This window comes from Arachis stenosperma, chromosome 9 (assembly GCF_014773155.1).
Source record: "Arachis stenosperma cultivar V10309 chromosome 9, arast.V10309.gnm1.PFL2, whole genome shotgun sequence".
Taxonomy (NCBI): domain Eukaryota; kingdom Viridiplantae; phylum Streptophyta; class Magnoliopsida; order Fabales; family Fabaceae; genus Arachis; species Arachis stenosperma.
The window spans coordinates 95,583,669-95,596,659 of NC_080385.1; the positions used below are offsets into that span (position 1 = coordinate 95,583,669).

The following is a 12,991-nucleotide window of genomic DNA, read 5'->3' on the forward strand; positions in this document are numbered from 1 at the left end:
TTGCTTAGATTAGGTATTTATTTTTTTCGAAATTCTTGAAGATGAATTCTAGAGTTTCATGATGATTTGTTGAAATCTGGCTGGGTGAGAAGCCATGTCTAATCTGATTGGACCGAGGTTTCAACTTATCACCACAAGAGCTTGTTGATTTTCATCAATTTTGCTTTTGGAGCAGTGATCCGCTAAGGCTTGGCTGACCTTTGGTCATGTCTAGTGTTTTGGACCGAAGCTTTCTTTGAAAGCTTGGCTGGCTGTGAAGCCATGTCTAATTCCTGGACCGGAGTCTTAGACTAGCATTGCACTGATTCCTGGAATTCTCATTAAGAATTTTGATACCTTTTTCCACTTAATTTTCGAAAAAAAAAACACAAAAAAATTACAAAATCATAAAAACCAAAAAAATTATTTGCTGTTTCTTGCTTGAGTCTAGAGTCTCATCTTAAGTTTGGTGTCAATGCATGTTTTTGTTACATTTTTCGAATCCATGCATATATTTCTTTGTTTTGATCTTTGAATTCTTTTGGCTTGAGTATTTATGTGTCTCATATAGTGTCAGTAGTACACAAACTGCTAAGTTTGGTGTCTTGCATGCATTGTTATTTGATTCTTGTTGCATTTTGATTACTAAAAAATCCAAAAATATTTTTAATTTGTGTCTTTTCAAGTCAATAATACAAAGAATTGAAGATTCAGAACATACTGCAGAGGAATTATACAGAAAAAGCTGAGCATTCAAAAATGCCCAGTGAAGAAGGCAGACTGGCGTTTAAACGCCAGCCAGGGTACCTGGTTGGGCGTTTAACGCCCAAAAAGGTAGCATTTTGGGCGTTAAACGCCAGAATGTATACCATTCTGGGCGTTTAACGCCAGGATGGTGCTAGGGGGAAGATTTTGTTTTCAAATCAATTTTTTTTTCAAATTTTCAAAGTTTTTCAAAATCAAATCTTTTTCAAATCATATCTTTTCAATCAAATGTTTTCAAAATTAATTTCTTTCCTTTTTCAAAGATACTTACTAACAATTAATGATTTGATTGAACATTTTTTGCCTTTTCTGTTGAGGAAGGTTTTATGTTTGAATCATATCTTTTCTTGTTAGGCAAGTCATTAACTTTCAAAATCAAATCTTTTTAAAATGTTTTTCAAATCATATCTTTTTTTTTTAAATTGTTTTCAAATCATATCTTCTCAATCACATTTTTCTAAAACCAATCATATCTTCTTAACCACATCTTTTTCAAAATAGTTTTCAATCAAATTTTTTTTTATTTCTAATTTAAAAATCTTTTTCAAAAATCACTTGATTTCTTTTCCACTTTTATTTTCGAAAATCAATTAATGTTTTTCAAAAATGTTTTCAAAATATTTTAATTAATTTTCGAAAAATTACTTCCCTCCTTCTCACATCCTTCTATTTATGGAGTACCACTCCTTCTAAATGCACAATTCGAACCTTATCTAATTAAAGTTCGAATTCTTCTTCTCCTTCTTCTTACTATTTCTCTTTTCCTCTGACACTTCAAGGAATCTCTATACTGTGACATAGAGGATTCCACATTTTCTTTTTCTCTCCTCTTTCATATGAGCAGGAGCAGAGACAAAGACATTCTTGTTGAAGCTGATCCTGAACCTGAAAGAACCTTGAAGAGAAAGCTAAGAGAAGCTAAAGCACAACTCTCTTTAGAGGACCTGACCGAATTCTTCAAGGAAGAAGAACACATGGCAGCCGAAAACAACAACAATGCCAACAATGCAAGGAAGGTGCTGGGTGACTTCACTGCACCTACTCCTGATTTTTATGGGAGAAGCATCTCTATCCCTGCCATTGGAGCAAACAACTTTGAGCTTAAGCCTCAATTAGTTTCTCTAATGCAACAGAATTGCAAGTTCCATGGACTTCCAATGGAAGATCCTCATCAGTTCTTAGCTGAATTCTTGCAAATCTGTGACACAGTCAAGACTAATGGGGTTAACCCTGAGGTCTACAGACTGATGCTATTCCCTTTTGCTGTAAGAGACAGAGCTAGAATATGGTTGGATTCTCAACCTAAAGAAAGCCTGGACTCTTGGGAGAAGCTAGTCAATGCCTTCTTGGCAAAGTTCTTTCCACCACAAAGATGGAGTAAGCTTAGAGTGGAAGTCCAAACCTTCAGACAGAAGGATGGAGAATCCCTCTATGAAGCTTGGGAAAGATACAAACAATTAATCAGAAGATGTCCCTCAGACATGCTTTCTGAATGGAGCATCATAGGTATTTTCTATGATGGTCTCTCTGAACTATCCAAGATGTCTTTGGATAGCTCTGCTGGAGGATCTCTTCATCTGAAGAAGACGCCTGCAGAAGCTCAAGAATTGATTGAAATGGTTGCAAATAACCAATTCATGTACACTTCTGAAAGGAATCCTGTGAACAATGGGACTAGTCAGAAGAAAGAAGTTCTTGAGATTGACACTCTGAATGCCATATTGGCTCAGAACAAGATATTGACTCAACAAGTCAATTTGATTTCTCAAAGTCTGTCTGGAATGCAAAATGCACCAAACAGTACTAAGGATGCTTCATCTGAGGAAGAAGCTTATGATCCTGAGAACCCTTCCATGGAAGAGGTGAATTACCTAGGAGAACCCTATGGAAACACCTATAATCTTCATGGAGAAATCACCCAAATCTCTCATGGAAGAATCAAGAGAGACCTCAACAAGGTTTCAATAACAATAATGGTGGAAGAAACAGGTTTAGCAATAGCAAGCCTTTTCCATCATCTTCTCAGCAACAGACAGAGAGTTCTAAGCAGAATACTTCTGACTTAGCAACAACGGTCTCTGATCTAATAAAGACCACTCAAAGTTTCATGAATGAAACAAGGTCCTCCATCAGAAATTTGGAAGGACAAGTGGGTCAGCTGAGCAAGAAAGTTACTGAACTCCCTCCTAGTACTCTCCCAAGTAATACAGAAGAAAATCCAAAGGAGAGTGCAAAGCCATAACCATGGCCGAATGTGGAGAGGAAAGAGAGGAGGAGGACGCCACTGAGGAAGACCTCAGTGGGCGTGTACCAATCTCCTCTGAGTTCCAATGGGAATCTGAGGCTCAAAATGAGACCATAGAGATTCCATTGGACTTACTTCTGCCATTCATGAGCTCTGATGAGTATTCTTCCTCTGAAGAGGATGAGTATGTCACTGAAGAGCAAGTTGCTAAATACCTTGGAGCAATCATGAAGCTAAATGACAAGTTATTTGGAAATGAGACTTGGGAGGATGAACCTCCCTTGCTCACCAAAGAACTGGATGACTTGTCTAGGCAGAAACTGCCTCAAAAGAGGCAGGATCCTGGGAAGTTTTCTATACCTTGTACCATAGGCACCATGACCTTCAAGAAGGCCTTGTGTGACTTAGGGTCAAGTGTAAACCTCATGCCCCTCTCTGTAATGGAGAAATTAGGGATCCTTGAGGTGCAAGCTGCAAGAATCTCATTAGAGATGGCAGACAATTCGAGAAAACAAGCTCATGGACTTGTAGAGAATGTTTTGGTGAAGATTGAAGACCATTACATCCCTACTGATTTCATAGTCCTAGAGACTGGGAAGTGCATGGATGAATCCATCATCCTTGGCAGACCCTTCCTAGCCACAGCAAAGGCTGTGATTGATGTTGATAGAGGAGAGTTGATCATTCAAGTGAATGAAGAATCCTTGGTGTTTAAGGCCCAAGGACATCCCTCTATCATCATGGAGAGGAAGCATGAAGAGCTTCTCTCAAAACAGAGCCAAGCAGAGCCCCCACAGTCAAACTCTAAGTTTGGTGTTGGGAGGCCACAACCAAACTCTAAGTTTGGTGTTGAACCCCCACATTCAAACTCTAAGTTTGGTGTTGGGAGGTTCCAACACGGTTTTGAGCATTTCTGAGGCTCCATGAGAGTCCTCTGTCAAGCTAATGACATTAAAGAAGCGCTTGTTGGGATGCAACCCAATGTTTTATAGTTAACTATTTTCTTTTGTTATTTTATCTTTTTTGTAGGTTGATGATCATAAGAAGTCACAAAAACAATGAAAAAAGCAAAAACAGAATGAAAAACAGGAAGAAAAACAGCACACCCTGGAGGAGAAGAAGCTGGCGTTCAAACGCCAGTAATGCTAGCTGTTGGGCGTTTAACGCCCAGTCTGGCACCATTCTGGGCGTTTAACGCCAGAAAGGGGCACCAGACTGGCGTTAAACGCCAGTAAAGGGCAACAACCTGGCGTTAAACGCCAGGAATGGGCACCAGCCCGGCGTTTAACGCCAGAAATGGCTCAAAACGTGATTTTGAGCAACATTTGGTGCAGGGATGACTTTTCCTTGACACCAAAGGATCTGTGGACCCCACAGGACCCCACCATCACTTTCTCTCTTCTTCCCCCATTCACCAATCACCTCAATACCTCTTCTCCAAAAACCCTTCACCTATCAAATCCCATCTTTCTCTTCACCACTCACATCCATCCTTCATAAATCCCCACCAACCTCACCCTTCAAATTCAAACCACTTTCCCTCCCAAACCCACCCATCATGGCCGAACCATTACCCCCCTCTCCCTATATACCCTTCTTCAACCCTTCATTTTCACACAACCTAAACACCCCTTCTTTCCCTTCTTGGCCGAACACACCACCTTCCCCCTCTTCCTCATTTCTTCTTCTTCTACTCTCTTCTTTCTTCTTTTGCTCGAGGACGAGCAAACATTTTAAGTTTGGTGTGGTAAAAGCGTTGCTTTTTCGTTTTTCCATAACCATTTATGGCATCCAAGGCCGGAGAAACCTCTAGAAAGAGGAAAGGGAAGGCAAAGGCTTCCACCTCCGAGTCATGCGAGATGGATAGATTCCTCTCAAGGGTGCATCAAGTCCACTTCTATGAAGTTGTGGCCTTGAAGAAGGTGATCCCCGAGGTCCCCTTTTCACTCAAAAAGGGTGAATATCCGGAGATCCGCCATGAGATCCGAAGAAGAGGTTGGGAAGTACTTACCAACCCCATTCAACAAGTCGGAATCTTGATGATTCAAGAGTTCTATGCCAATGCATGGATCACCAAGAACCATGACCAAAGTGTGAACCCGAATCCAAAGAATTATCTCACTATGGTTCGGGGGAAATACTTGGATTTTAGTCCGGAGAGTGTGAGGGTGGCGTTCAACTTGCCTATGATGCAAGGAGATGAGCATCCTTACACTAGAAGGGTCAACTTTGATCAAAGGTTGGACCAAGTCCTCACAACCATATGTGAAGAGGGCGCACAATGGAAGCAAGATTCAAGAGGCAAGCCGGTTCAATTAAGAAGGCATGACCTCAAGCCCGTGGCTAGAGGATGGTTAGAGTTCATACAACGCTCAATCATTCCCACTAGCAACCGGTCCGAAGTTACCATAGACCAGGCCATCATGATCCATAGCATCATGATTGGAGAAGAAATAGAAGTTCATGAGGTTATAGCCCAAGAACTCTACAAGGTGGCGGACAAGACCTCCAATTTGGCAAGGTTAGCCTTTCCTCATCTCATCTGTCACCTCTGTTATTCAGTTGGAGTTGACATAGAGGGAGATACCCCCATTAATGAGGACAAGCCCATCACCAAGAAATAGATGGAGTACACAAGAGACCCCTCTCACCAAGAGATCCCTGAGATTCCTCAAGGGATGCACTTTCCTCCACAAAACTATTGGGAGCAACTAAACACCTCCCTAGGAGAATTGAGTTCCAACATGGGACAACTAAGGGTGGAGCATCAAGAACACTCCATTCTCCTCCATGAAATTAGAGAAGACCAAAGAATCATGAGGGAGGAGCAACAAAGACAACGAAGAGACATTGAGGAGCTCAAGCACTCCATAGGATCTTCAAGAGCAAGAAAGAGCCGCCATCACTAAGGTGGACCCGTTCCTTGATTTCCTTGTTCTTTATTCTTCTGTTTTTCGATTTTTATGCTTTATGTTATCCATGTTTGTGTCTTGTGATCATTAGTGTCTTAGTGTCTATGCCTTAAAGTTATGAATGTCCTATGAATCCATCACCTTTCTTGAATAAAAATTGTTCTTAATTGAAAAGGAGAAGAATTGCATGAATTCTAAATTTTATAATAGTTTAATTATTTTGATGTGGTGGCAACCCTTTTGTTCTCTGAATGTATGCTTGAACAGTGCATATGTCTTTTGAACTTGTGGTTCATGAATGTTGGCTCTTGAAAGAATGATGAAAAAGGAGACATGTTACTGAGGATCTGAAAAATCATTAAAAATGATTCTTGAAGCAAGAAAAAGCAGTGAATACAAAAAAAAAAAAGAGAAAAAGCAAACGAAAAAAAAAAAAATCGAAAAAAAAAGAAAGAAAAAGAAAGAAATAAAGTTGTGATCCAAGGCAATAAGAGTGTGCTTAAGAACCCTGGACACCTCTAATTGGGGACTTTAGCAAAGTTGAGTCACAATCTGAAAAGGTTCACCCAATTATGTGTCTGTGGCATGTATGTATCCGGTGGTAATACTGGAAGACAGAGTGCTTTGGGCCATAGCCAAGACTCAATAAATAGCTATGTTCAAGAATCATCATACTTTACTAAGAGAATCATTAACACTATCTGGATTCTAAGTTCCTAAGGAAGCCAATCATTCTGAATTACAAGGGATAGAGTGAGATGCCAAAACTATTCAGAAGCAAAAAGATAAAAGCCCCGCTCATCTAATTAATACTGATCTTCATAGATGTTTTTGGAGTTCATTGTATATTCTCTTCTTTTTATCTTATTTGATCTTCAGTTGCTTGGGGACAAGCAACAATTTAAGTTTGGTGTTGTGATGAGCGGATAATTTGTATACTTTTTGGCATTGTTTTTAGTATGTTTTTGTTATGATTTAGTTAGTTTTTATTATATTTTTATTATTTTTAATTAAATTTCACTTTTCTGAACTTTACTATGAGTTTGTGTGTTTTTCTGTGATTTCAGGTATTTTCTGGCTGAAATTGAGGGACCTGAGCAAAAATCTGATCCAGAGACTCAAAAGGACTGCAGATGCTGTTAGATTCTGACCTCCCTACACTCGAAGTGGATTTTCTGGAGCTACAGAAGCCCAATTGGCGCGCTCTCAACGGCGTTGGAAAGTAGACATCCTGGGCTTTCCAGCAATATATAATAGTCCATACTTTGCCCAAGATTTGATGGCCCAAACCGGCGTTCAAAGTCACCTCAAGAAATTCCAGCGTTAAACGCCGGAACTGGCACCTAATTGGGAGTTAAACGCCCAAACTGGCACTAAAGCTGGCGTTTAACTCCAAGGAGAGTCTCTACACGAAAAAAGCTTCATTGCTCAGCCCAAGCACACACCAAGTGGGCCCGGAAGTGGATTTTTATGTCATTTACTCATCTATGTACTAGTTTTCTATAAGTAGGACCTTTTACTATTGTATTAGGGAGACTTTTGGGGTAGCTATCTTTGTTTTATGCTATCTTAGACCTTTGGGAGGCTGGCCATTCGGCCATGCCTAGACCTTGTTCTTATGTATTTTCAACGGTGGAGTTTCTACACACCATAGATTAAGGTGTGGAGCTCTGCTGTACCTCGAGTATTAATGCAATTACTATTGTTCTTCCATTCAATTCCGCTTGTTCTTTATCCAAGATATCACTTGTTCTTCAACATGATGAAGGTGATGATTGACGCCCATCACCATTCTCACTCATGAACAAGGTGACTGACAACCATTCTTGTTCTACAAGCATCTGAGGCTTAGTGAATATCTCTTGGATTCCTGATTGCACGATGCATGGTTGATCGCCTGACAACCGAGTGCTCGCCTGACAAACGAGCCAACCATTCCGTGAGATCAGAGTCTTCGTGGTATAGGCAAGAACTGATGGCAGCATTCAAGAGAATCCGGAAGGTCTAACCTTGTCTGTGGTATTCTGAGTAGGATTCAATGACTGAATGACTGTGACGTGCTTCAAACTCCTAGCAGGCTAGGGCGTTAGTGACAGACGCAAAAGTATCAATGGATATTATTCCGGCCTGACCGAGAACCGACAGCTGAATTCCGCTATGCCGTGACAGGACATATGCAATCGCTTTCACTGAGAGGATGGGAGGTAGCTGCTGACAACAGTGAAACCCTACACAAGCTTGCCATGGAAAGGAGTAAGAAGGATTGGATGAAGGCAGTAGGAAAGCAGAGAGACGGAAGGGAAGGCATCTTCATACACTTGTCTGAAGCTCTTACACCAATGATATGCATAAGTATCTCTATCTTTATCTTTATATTATTTTCGTTCGTCATCATATACATTTGAGTTTGCCTGACTAAGATTTACAAGATGACCATAGCTTGCTTCAATGCTAACAATCTCCGTGGGATCGACCCTTACTCACGTAAGGTATTACTTGGACGACCCAGTGCACTTGCTGGTTAGTTGTGCGAAGTTGTGTAATGCCATGGTATTGAGCTACCACGTTTTTGGAGCCATTACCGGGGATTATGAGAGTTGTGAAAAGTATTGTTCACAATTTCGCGCACCAGTGACAGACGCAAAAGAATCAATGGATTCTTTCCAACCTGATTGAGAACCGACAGATGATTAGCCGTGTTGTGACAGAGCATTTGGACCATTTTCACTGAGAGGATGGGAAGTAGCCATTGACAACGGTGACACCCTACATAGAGCTTGCCATGGAAGGAACCTTGCGTGTGGGAAAAGGATTTCAAGGAAAAGTTGAAATTCAGAGGACAAAGCATCTCCAAAACTCCAACATATTCTCCACTATTAAAGTAACAACTATTTATTTTATGCCCTTTTTACTTTATACGAGGCTAAAGAACCCTATTGGTATCCTGACTAAGATTAATAAAATAAACATAGCTTACTTCAATCCAACAATCTCCGTGGGATTCGACCCTTACTCACGTAAGGTATTACTTGGACGACCCAGTGCACTTGCTGGTTAGTTGTGCGGATTGCAAAAGTGTGATTGCAATTTCGTGCACCACTTAGCATTTCTCGTACCATGCGTGCGCGTCGTCCACGCTTTCGCGTCGTTCGTGCAACTTCCAATCTGCGCGGTCGCGTCAGGCACGCGAACGCATCACTCTGATTTCTTCCATTTTGCGCGGTCGCGTGAGCCATGCGACCGCGTGACTTCTCGCTGGTCATCTCCTCAATTCCTTGTGTTCCTTCCATTTTTGCACGCTTCCTCTTTATTCTCTAAGCCATTCCTGCCCTATGAAGCCTGAAACACTTAACACATAGATCAAGGCATCGAATGGTAATAAGAGAGGATTAAGATTAGCTAAATTAAGACCAAAGAAGCATGTTTTCAATCATGTAATAATTTTAGGAAGGAAATATAAATGCATGCTAATTATATGAATAAGTGGGTAAAGACCATGATAAAACCACACAATTAAACACATTGTAAACCATAAAATAATGGTTTATCATGCGCATACGCGTCAGTCACGCGTACGCGTGGAGACTTTTCGTTCTCCTCGCACAACACTCGCACGGTTCCATCACAACTCTCTGTTTTTCATACCATGGAATGGCAGTATGAAAAATTTGGCCAACGACGTGCACGCGTCGGTCATGCGTACGTGTGACAGCCCTTTTTTTTGTCAAAACCTTATTGAGAAACTAACAAGCTACCAAAGCAATGCCAAATATTACTAAACAAGCTAAATCACAACTTAAACTAAATGAACCCAACTAAGAATGAAAATTCATTGTATTGCCGATATAAACAAAAGGAAAAATGGGAAGAATATACCATGGTGGGGTGTCTCCCACCTAGCACTTTTATTTATTGTCCTTAGGTTAGACTTATGGAGAGCTCTAATCAAGGAGGCTTGTGCTTGAATTCATCCTCAAACTTTCACCAATGCTTAGACTTCAAATGATTACTAGAGTTTCCATTTAAGTGCACCAAACCTTGGTGAAGTTCTCCACAAGCTCAGAGCTCCCAAAATTGATCTTCATCACATATGTTGGCATCCCAAACTTTGTTTCTACACCCGTCTTCAAGTTGATCATCCTACTTCCCTCCGTGTGTCAAGCACGTAAAATTCTCATATGAGCACCAAGACATCTTCCTAGACCTAATCAATGGAGAACTATACCAACCTTTGCATCTAATCCTTAAAGTCTCAGCCTTGATGAGCCTTGATTTGCAACACCAACCACTAAACATCCTTCTCTTACGCTTCATTCCACAAAGCCACCTAAGTTGACCATCTGTTTCAAGCATACCATACTCAAGTGGGACAATAAAACTAAGAGAGATAAGTTTTACCCACTCAAATGAAGGAGTAGGGTGACCTAGGTAGAGAAGTCTCCAATGATGTTGATAAAACAAATTTCATTCTTGTCCATCCTTTTTGAAGGACTCCCACCTCTTGAATTAAAGCTTCAATTTCAATCATTTTCTCACTAAGTTTCCCTAACTCTTCTCCATCACTCAAATCATTAACCAGAGGTTGAGAGATATCTACCTCAACGTTACTTTCAAATTCAACGGAAGAAGGTTCTTCAAACTCAAGGAGTTCACTTGCGGATGCAAATTCATCACTAGAAGGACTTGATTGATGATCATCATCTCTAAGGGAACTTGCTTCTTGCTCTATTCCGTCCAATTCTCCATAGGGAACATGCCTTGGAGGTTGTACATTATCCTCCTCAACATCAATTTCAAGTTTCTTGGAGGAATACTCGACAACTCTAGATCCCCATCGAGGTTCAGCATCTTCTAAGTCTTCAACCACTTCTTCCTCTTCAATAATTACGGCTTCCTCCAATTGTTCCAATACAATGTCACATTCCTCACTTTCCACTGGAGTCTCTAATCTCTCCTTCATGCTACGCTCCTCATTAGATTCTCCACATGCAGCCATGCTTTGGGTGTTCAAGCATTGGGAGGCTAGAGTATTTACTACCTCGATCAAGGTAGCCATGAATTCTAGTGCCGTCCTTTGCATCTCTCTTTGCCCTTGAAGAACAAGACCAAGAGTGTCATCCATTGGAGATTGGAGTGAATATGAGGGTTCATTGCTTGAGAGGAAGGGCTCTTGATAGGAAGGTGGTTCATCTTGATAAGGGTATTAAGGTGGTATATGTGAGAATGGTGGTTCTTGAGAGTAATTGTGTTGGGATTGTTGTGGCTCTAAGTATGGCTCATATGGTTCATATGGTGATTAATACGGTGGATATGGACTAGGGTCATATAGAGGTGTTTGGTAGGATGAGGCTTGTGAGTATGGTGGTTGAGGGCTATGTTGAGGATAAGGCTCATAGGGATATGGTGGTTGTGATTGATAATCACAAGAAGGTCCACCATAGCCATTAGATGGGTATGCGTCTTGGAACAGCTCTTGCTCGTAGTACATTGATGGAGGTTGTTGCCATGAAATTTGTCCATAAGCTTGAGATTCTTCCCACCTTTGATTGTTCTATCCTTGATGCAGGCCTTCATTGTAGTTCTCATTTCCTACAACATAGTTATAACTACACTCATAGCCAAAAGGGTGAAAATTCATAATAGCAACAGAAAATAAAAACAAAAGCTAACAAAAATAACTAAACAAAGTCCTAAAACTAACAAAAACTAGAAAAGGAGCAAAAGGTAAACATATTCACAATATATACAATAACCAATAATAAGGCACACATTTGCAATTCTCCGGCAACGGCGCCAAAATCTTGATGGAGGATAAATGTCGGTAAACAATTTTTCAATAAAATCACGTTGCAAGTATAGTTCTAAACTAAAAAATTATCCTCGGTCAACCTTTAATTTATTTTTCATAATACAAACAAATAAAATAACCGAAGTATTTAAACATTGGGTCGTCTTTCAAAGGAATTACAGGGAAGTGTACTTATTATTGGTTTTCGGAAAGTATATTTTTGGGGTTTTTAAATGATGAACAAGGAATGTAAATAACAAGAAAATAAACTAACAACTAAGAAAAGTCCTAGCAAGGGTTGAGAATTAGAATTCCTATCCTCATTGTCATCGTCAATTGTGATGGTAATTGCCTTTTGCTCTCACTTAGTTAACCTCTAACAATTGAAGGAAAATCCAGTGAGCAAACTCAAATTAAGTTAACAACTCCTAATCAAAGACTAGATTTAGTGAAACTCAAGCCAACTAGCAACTTTCAATCACCGATTAACAAGAGCCTTTGACAATTCAAGAGTCTCCAAATTACTCAATCCAGGCCAAGAACAAAAAAATCTATTTTAAAATCCAACCAAGCATTTTATCAAACACTTGGAAGGCACAAAATGAAAACATAGAAAACTAGCAAGAAATAGTAAAATCTAAGACTAACAATTGTAAGAAAACAATAACAACAAAATAAAGAAGATAACAATAAACATAAAATACTTTAACGTGCATTAAAAGGAAATTAGAATCAACAATGAGTCATGACCAATAAAGTAACAAAGTAAAGGAAACAACATATAAAGCTAAGAAAGCAAAGAGGTAATAATAATAAACTAAAAGAGGAACTTGAATCAAAAAAAGAAGTAAAACCTAAACTTAGATGAAACTGAAAATAAAAGAAGAAACCCTAAAATCTAGAGAGAGGAAAGAGCCTCTCTCTAGAACTCTACATCTATCTAAAACTAATGTGTGTGAATGAATGAATGGATCTGACGTTGGGATTTTTGCCAGTAAAGAATTTCATAAAAATAGTCGCGTTGTAGATATAGTCTCTAAACCGACAGAAATCCCTTCATACAAATGTTTTGGTTGTCACAAGTAACAAACCCCTAAATAAATTGATAACCGAGTATTTAAACCTCGGGTCGTCTTCTTAAGGAATTGCAGGGAGGTATGTTCTTATTATTGGTTATGAGTTGTAAATTGGGGTTTAGGAGGTAAGGGGGCAGTATGTTGCACAAAAAAAATAATAAGAAAAATAAATAAATAACTATAAAATAAACTCTTGGCAAGGTATGGGAACTGGAGGTCCTATCCT

At 39.7% G+C, this 12,991-nt stretch overlaps 1 non-coding gene across 1 annotated transcript; it reads right to left on the reverse strand.

Moving 5' to 3' along the window:
* Positions 1 to 2,123: 2,123 nt before the first annotated feature.
* Positions 2,124 to 2,231, reverse strand: LOC130953154 (small nucleolar RNA R71). The gene has a single exon (XR_009075326.1). It is a non-coding gene; the product is annotated as a small nucleolar RNA R71 (small nucleolar RNA).
* Positions 2,232 to 12,991: the final 10,760 nt, after the last annotated feature.